Genomic DNA, 8,873 nt, shown 5'->3' with positions numbered 1-8,873 from the left:
AGGGCATTTTTCGAAGAAGCAAACATCGAATAAATAGCACAATGTGATGAGGCACCTACAGCTAGCGTGGAAATGTACTAATAAAAAGAGAAATAACAAAAAACAATGAACTCATACAACCAATAGGGTAAAAGAAAGAAAAGTACCTGCCAGCCGAGGAATCTGCAGCCGTAAAAGGCACACCTGTCAGCCGTCACACGAAATGCTGCTGCTTGTCCAGACACCTATATAATACAGCACACCAGCATCACTGACTAACCAGATCCTCCACCACATGTACCACATAAACACAAGTAGTCTCTTAAACAGTTATCATGTATTTAATATGCACGCTGACAGCAATGATAGATCAGATAAGGAGAAAATTCCAGAAAATACAAGTGGAATAAAAAATGCACAAATATATTACACGTATGTCTATGCCAATATAAATCATAGAATAGGGTTGCTAGTCTACAAGAGCCAATCCTGGTAATTTCACAACACATATACGTTGTAGGTGAATTTTAATCTGCATATTCGTTGTGTCTAAAGGTGTCATAAAATTCTGAAACGATGATGTAAGGAAAATGCTTTGTACCATAAGGTCAATCTTAGGCAGAAAGAATCAAATCACTATGATGCAGTCAGGCTGCTTTTGAAAAATAAAATTCCTATGAGGCGAATACACGAATCATCAATAACCAGCAGCAGGTTCATATGGAGAGGTTCACATGTTTACATGCTCAAACCTTTCCTCTAGCGCTGCATAAATTTGATTTATGTGGGGGTGCGTTACTATCTTTATGTGCGATTAGTAGGATGAAATGGACTCATGGGCGGACGTAGTCACAAAGTTCCTAGGATGATTAGGTCATGGAACAGGGGATTGAGGAACATGATATGCTCCTTAAAAAAGGTTTTTCACTTCGGGGATGATATTGTTCCTGGAACGGGAACGACGTTCCCGGTGACGAACATGTGATGGTGCTCATGGGATTGAGTATGCATAATGAAGATTTTGAGGAACCATCATGTGGATGTGCTGGACTATGGCAACATTATCGGTTTAATGTCCAATCACATGTCTAAAGCATGCTGGTGATTTTTATAAGAATTCAGACATAAACATTGGCGCCCAAAGGTTTGAGCATTGGTCTTTGTTGTGAACTGCATTCTATCATGTGGCAAGATCAGATGGTGATGCGGTTTGAATGGAGTTCTGCATTACAGTCTTTCAGGTATATTTGTACAATATGGCTGGAACGAAGTAAAAGTAACAGCATTGTTCTGTTGATGAAAAAATAGCTTCAGAATTCAGAATGGCGTTGCCATGAGTTAGTTGGGTTGTCGTATCAAGCAAAACAACACATGGTCTACAATTCAAAAATTGTTCCTATGGTCTACAATTGTAGCTGATATTGTCTTTTTTATGGGTAGTTATAATACGTTAAATTGAAATTTAATATTCATGAGGCAGAGGTTGTAGCATAAATGAAATTCGCGACAACCGAAGTTTATGGTGTAGTGATGCTACTTCAGTTCAGCTTATCTGAAGATGGAATTAGCTGAAATCTTCGGATAAACAGTGTCACTGCATCTTCCTTATGTTATTCCTGTTTGTAGTACTGATTTGTTATTATTTATAGAGCGGTGCAAAGAAGGTTTACAGGAAGTTCAGACATTTCAAGGGTGCGACAGTTGATTTAATATGCAGACCCATTAGACTTCAATGCTGTTTTTGTGGTGCATCTTCTAATTCATTCCAGTTGATTTAATATGCAGACCCATTATATTATTTCTGGTTACCTCTACTTTTTAGTGGTTCATTTGCTACTTATTTTAATAGTTCAAAGGAACAAAGCATTATCGTTAGCCATTCTTAAATAGTGCAATGCTATTAGAACGTTTGATTTCATAGGTTTAATGACCGCAACTTTCAACTGATGCAAAGGAGAAGTGATAGAAGTAAAATTCTGAGAATGTTGTCCCTACTTTTTTTTGTTTACTGATTTATATGGCCTCGAAATGCTATCCTATATAATGAACCTAACTGTAAGAAAAAAATGTTCTAGTAAATCCCCACTTTAGCATTAATAAGTTATGGCATAACCACATATCAGTACCTCTTTCTTTTATAGGAAAACAAGGCTAAATATACCATTGAAATTTTAATTCAGGTGTCTCCAGCCAAATGTTATAATAGGCAAGAACAAACATAAACTGATGATAAATAAACTGTCTTCTCAGGCTGATAGTGAAAATAAGGTTTCATAATTAGTTCCTGTCAATAAATAGTTATTTGGAATACTCCATCATTCTAATCTTGTATTATTCCATAGAACAGATGGTTGGTTGTAGATCAAGGGGTTATTTGTTCACACGTGCACATTTAGGACTTTGTTCAGATGAACTTCATGTCTGCGGTGACCCAGCTGTTGTTCCCCTTATCCAGCGAATTCTTGAAGATACCGGTGATGTAGTTACGGTAATCTAGATTTAGTAACCAAATGGACAATACTGCTACTGAGGACTTATATATTATTTTTTTGTCCATTATGGTCGTTGTGAATTTGAAGTGTGTTAAGGTTGATAACCATTTTACTCTGTCAGACAATTAAACGTTACCTATGTAGAAGCATAAGGAAAAAGGTATGTAGAAATACTGACCCTGAAGGGCATAGTTGGTGTTGTTTTAATCTTTGAACATATATGGTTCCAGACTCCAAAGCAATGCAGCAAGCATGCTAAATTGCGTAACAGATGCATACAAGTCATGAAACTGAATGAGCATGGAGTAACCAAAGGTCACATACCAGAGACTTATACACAAGTTGGGAATAGAATGTCAGGCAATATGAGTTTGGACATGTTTGCACTTACTGAACATACGACGGTCAGTAGATTACAGCACATACCTTTCCTTGACAACAATTTCATCAGACTGTCCTGTTACATAGGAAGGAGGTTTCAGATTCAGCCGTGGTCGCTCTGCTACCCTGCTCTCAGCATCTGCTCCCAAAACTCATGTTTCAGTAGCCCTTGCATTCTGGTGCAGATCATGATTATCCTCAGCCTTCATGAGGCCAGCAGTAACCTGGACGGCTGGACTTGGTGCACCTATACAATCATGATCGCATCACCAACAAAAAAAACAATTAGATTTTCAGTATCATTGTGAAAGCTTCCATACCTATTACCAATTTAATAGAAATAAAGAAACCATGACGAGACAGTAAAAAATACAATAACATTTGCATAGAGGTATATCTAGCAGACAAATACTGTTGCAGTACTCTGGTTTGTCGCTATTGCATGAACGACATAGCAACTAAATTTGCCATGACCAACACACACAAACATGAGACATGGAAAGAACAAATCATAACCACCTGCTTCTCTTCGACATAGGTAGGACGCTGTTCAGGATCCTCAATTGGCTTGGACCGATGAAGCAGCTTCAACTTGGGTCTCTCTGGCACCTCCCCGGTTCTCCCTTCCCTAATCCTTCCTTCATGTGACGCGGGTCTCACTGGTGCGGCGCCCCTCTCCACCCCACTATCTAGCTCTCTCACCCCAACAGGCCTAGGCCTCTCAATCTCTAGCGGGGCCACGGGAGTCTCCAACACCGGAACTGACACCGGCGCCGGCGGAGACGTGGGCTTCGACGGGTGCCATCTTCCGGAGATGACCTTCTCCACTGCGCTCGCCTGAGCGATGCGTGTCGCGGACCAGATCTGGCATGCGACAATGTGCACGGGGAGGGAGGCCGGGTTGCGGGAGGGGATTCGCGGCGTGGGCGGGCGGTTTGCGCGACGGGATTCGCCGCGGGCGGTTCGCGCGGCGGGATTCGCCGCGGGCGTTGCGGGAGAGGATTCGTGTCGTGCGGGCGGCTCGAGGCGGGGGCAGTCTACAGTAACCCCTTAATAGTTAGTAGAGATATTAAAAATTGGAAGAGAGATTCCAATTCAGGGAACCTTGTAGGCTCATTACGTGAGAAGGAAGAGTCCAAAGACCCTTTAATGACAATAATAAATTAATAATGCAGCTCACTCACAGGCTGGAAGGCCAGTATTAATACAGGGGCCTCTCCGCTTTGCTTCGACGATACGCCTCACGCGACGGAGATGTGGTATCAATGCAGTATGATGAACTCCAGGGGCCCGGCCGGGCTCTGCAACGGAGGGCCGGTGAGAGAGATGGAGTGTCGTGCGCCCGAGGCCGAGACTGACAGAAAACTGAAGAAGCACACCGTACCGTATCTTCAATCAACACACCTCACCATCACTCGTTCTGTCTGAGCAAAGAGGTAACGAGGTGAATTAAGAAGACGATCGAGAAAGTATCGACGTGGTTCGAGATGGTTTGCTGGAATTAATATTTGAGCATGGCCACATGTTATGTTATGTTATGTTATGTCGGCACGCATGACGCCTGGAATTTTGTTTCTCTCGGACCGGCCGGACTGCTGGCTCTGGATTTCCTCCGTCTCCGTGACAACGAAGCGCCTAGCGTCCGTGCTCTCTTTACCACTCCGGTTAAGCTACTTAGCTACTTGATGAACGGTGCAGTACCACGAAACAGAGCAGAAGTAGAGTAGGCACTTGCTGGTCCGCGGTGTGCCAGTACATTTATCAGCCCAGTGGGCACAGTGAGAGCTATCTAGACACAAAGGGCAGGCAAGGCAACCTACCGTAGCTGAGAGTGGTTGGTGGTGTCAACAACCGAACACTGCCTTGCCAGTTGCCACTCTACCGTACGCCAGGTACGGGCTATAGCAGATGGGCGTGTCGCGTAGGAGTACTAGTACAGCCGTAGAAGAAACGGTCGGTTCGGAGATCGTCGGAATCCGGCGGAATGGAATGGAAGCCTCCAGCCTCCAGGTACGGTGGGCGCGGCGGACGCGGCCACGGCAGCGCTCACGGGCGCACATGGCGTGACCCCGTCCTGCCGAGAGAGGCCACGGGAACGGGACCGCCATCGCGGCCGGCCGACAGGAGTAACGAGCGGTAGTGATCGGGATCGGAGTCGGAGTCAGAACCGCGCGTTCACTTTTCACACGCCGCCACCTCGTGCATGCCCCGCGCCGGCCGGTCCTGACTCCTGAATTCGTTCACACGGCCACACCTGGTGTCGTGCTGTGCATACGATCCTTTTTGCAGCCCGTGCATCTGATGCGCGCTGGGCACCTCCCGGCACCGGCAGGGCTAGTGATGCGGCCGTGCCTCCCCTCTTGCCCTGTCTGCCGCAACCGGACTGACGATCTCTGCGATTGTGCCTGTGCCCTGCCCTATATATCTACCGGAGCTAGAGCTAGTGGATCGACGACCGTACGTGTTAGTGACGCCGGCCATCAACAGTCGACGTGATCTGCTCAGCAGCATACACTATACAACAGTGCAATGCAAGGATTAATTGCCGTGCTTGTAGTGCTACGTGTACGTAGGTAGCCGTTTCGTTTTGTTTATTTAAGTTACTGCCACGTGTCGTTGTTAGGATGGTTGCTGTCCACTGTCCAGACGCTCCATCCTGTGCGTGCACGCCTGTCGGTGATGCGTGGAATAACGTCTACCGTATTCAGTACATGTACTGCCACAGGCCGCAGCGTCAGTTCTACGGATTCGTCAAATTGTCGAGTATGCAAGCAAAGCCATGGACGCCTCTCACGATTCGTCAAATGCTACCACTAGCATATAATCTACGCAGATTAGCCTCTCCTTGAGGAAGGCATGCGGAATCTCAACCTCAGCACTAAGGCACTATTTCTGCGGTGGTCAAATGCTACCACTAGCTAGCATATAATCCTACAGTCCATAAAGACCCAAAACTAAACCTATAGTAATCTGAGAGGGACTACCGGACAGTCACTAGGGCACATTGCTCAAACGAAACGGCGCCGCGTCTCCTTGCTGGTGCTGGGACTGCCGCCAGTTGGTGACTGTGAGGATTTGTTTTGGCAGGGCTTCAGTTCGTGACCGTGAGGATTTATTTGGGCATGTGTTGAGGTGGATTGGAGTGTAACTTAAACTAAATTACACTCCAATCGACTTCAACGCATGTGGATTGGAGTTAATATTAGAGTATCCAAACCAGGTCTGAGACAAAGACATACAGATTGGCCAAGGTGTTCAAATAATAAGAAACTTCGGAAATTCATAACTTATTTGTTCTAACTCCGATTTTAGTAATTCTTAAACTTATGATCTCGTAGCGATGTGTAGAATATTATGTGTAATTTGTTTTTATCTTTGATGTAATGTTATTTTTATATATTCCTTATCTATCTATATGTATTGCTACGCATAGAAGCGAAATGATGAGTAATTTGAAGCTCAACTTTTAGGGCATTATCTGGACAACAAGTTTATCGTAAGTATAAGTCAAGTTGTGTTTTTGTTCACTTTCTTTGACCTAATAATGTTCATGATTCTTAATTACCGTGACACTATTAGGTTAAGCTGATAGGATCTAATAGGTTACCTAGTTTTGTTTACCCTACACCTTGTATAAAAATGAATTATTGAGTAGTCTGGATATGCTCTATCTGGTTTTGGGTGCTATGCTATATATGAATCATGATCATGTTGTTTAATCGACAATGGTTTATTAATCATTCATTGATAAGATCATTTTGGTTAATTGGAACATGTAGCGACCACCCGAGAAAACAGTACTATCACAAGGATGGAATAGGACGTCCTTGGTCAAGTAATAAGGAAAGCTAGTATGAGTTATTCCTTTCCCGAAAGGGGGCAAGCGGGGTGTGGGGAGCTGCCGGTATAGGGATGTTCTCGGGTCGATCTATCCGTGATAGCTTTTCGGGCGAGGGATTCCTATATCTCCCGTGCTACCTGAATCCGTAGCGGGTTCTCTCATGCTAGTGAAACTTTGGAAAGACCTCATAGTGCTACATTGCCTTGTCTCCTCGGTAGATATGAATGAGATTCTAGACCCCTTGGCAAAATGGGTAACACGGCTTGTGGGTAAAGATTTGTAACCTCTGTAGAGTGTAGAACTGATATATCAGTCGTGCTCACGGTAATGAGTGGCTCAAACCCTCACATGAGTAATGACACTGTTAACGAGGAGTTTTTGTTTATACCTACGCCACCAAATTAAAGCAAAATCAGTAAATTCACTAATGACAGCCTTAACTTGGGTATTAGCAAGAATAGCATGGCATGAAATTTTTTGTTCTACCTCCAATTCCCAATCAAGATATACAACAGGATCATATTTGGCATTAAAAGATGGAATTGTAAATTTAATCTTAGCAAATGAGTCATTAGGGGTATGACGAACCACACGTCGTGCACGACCACGACGATCTCCCTCGTCCTGCTCAGTACAACTGCCATAATCACTCTCCATCTTCGCGGTCAACGCATCAAGGCGTGCTAGGATGGTGTCGAGTGTGTTTCGAGTAGCCGTTTGAGCGAGGTCAAGCTGGTTGAAGCGCGCGGTCGTCGAAGTGATAGTTGAATCAAGTCATTCATGCGTCATCCTAATGTCAACAGCAAGTCCATCAACGCACCCCCTTACTTCTTGCACCTTGACATCCATTGTGTCATTTGCTCCTGCCATAGTCAGCGCAAACACGAAAACACCAAAAAGCGAAAGACCAATGACAACTGGGGAATGGTGGTGATAAATCGCTCAATGTAATTGCTCAATGTAATGCTGATATCAAATTCTTATCCGTTCTTACCAAGCACGCAGGGGTGAACTGCAGCCAACAGGTAGAACCGGTGAAAGATTAGAGGAGCGATTGCCTGGAGACACAGAAACTTGCTCGCCGTAGAAATATGAAGAGTTCTGGGTAGGCTGCACTCAAATAAAGGATTAGCACAATCAAACAATAATGCAAAGTTGAATTATAGTGCAAAACACAAAATTATGTTGCTAGCAACACATGCAAATTACGGATGGGAACAAACTGCTGCAACATAAAAATACCGAGGAACTGGAGCAATAGTATGCAGAAAACTTCCGGACGCCGATACACCGTCTTCACAATTTTTTTGATTTTTTGGAACAATCACTGGGTGCTACGCCGGGTGACCTGTATAGAACTTTTCGAGAGCTTTCCGGCAAAAAAGAGAGCAATGCAATCGGAGTTTCGTGTGAAAAGTTATGGCCGTTTTACTACATGTTGTCCGAATCCGTTGGAGTTTTTGAACGAAAACAATCGAGATTAGGCAACCACTTTGTATCCAATCCCCCTTTTTCTGGTTATTCTCTGGTTCTATACTTTTCTTTTTTTTCCTTTTACTTTTTCTTTTCCTTTTTCTTTTTCTTTTTTTTCTTTTCTCTTTCTTTTTTCAGTTTTTTTTGTAACCGAAGGAGAAGAACAAGGACGCGATGTTGACTTGGTGCGTGGCGTGATCAAATGGAAGATTGTGACGACGCGCTAGGGTTTGACAAGTGGAAGAAAGAAGGATCCCGAACTAAAACATAATGTAACCAGCAAAAAATGACGCGACAACACACAAATTCAACAATGCAGATTATTGAAAGAAAGTGCGAGGCTCAAAAGGGTGCTGGGATAAGGTATAACCTGAAATCTAATATGATTTCGTGGACTGTAGGAGATGAAAAACACTCGATAAACTCACCGATCAACCTGGAAATCCGATACCACTTGATAAGGCTGAAGTGCCTGATCTTTCGATGAGAGGAGATAATTCCAATCTGGCGGAAGATGACCCTCGCGATCCGACTATGCCGACCCTAGCGGCGGTTCCTAGGATGGCAGGTCAAATCGGGGCGCGGCGGACGCCACGACGTATACCGTAGCACTAGCGGGAGCCTCTTTTAGGTTCAACATGAGCACAAAGGAGTCCCCTGCCTTGGTAACTGAAAGGGAAATAGGGTTAACCTTTTCCCAAAATTAG

Source organism: Zea mays, chromosome 3, assembly GCF_902167145.1.
Source record: "Zea mays cultivar B73 chromosome 3, Zm-B73-REFERENCE-NAM-5.0, whole genome shotgun sequence".
Classification (NCBI taxonomy): domain Eukaryota; kingdom Viridiplantae; phylum Streptophyta; class Magnoliopsida; order Poales; family Poaceae; genus Zea; species Zea mays.
Note: the sequence above shows the minus strand (reverse complement) of the source record.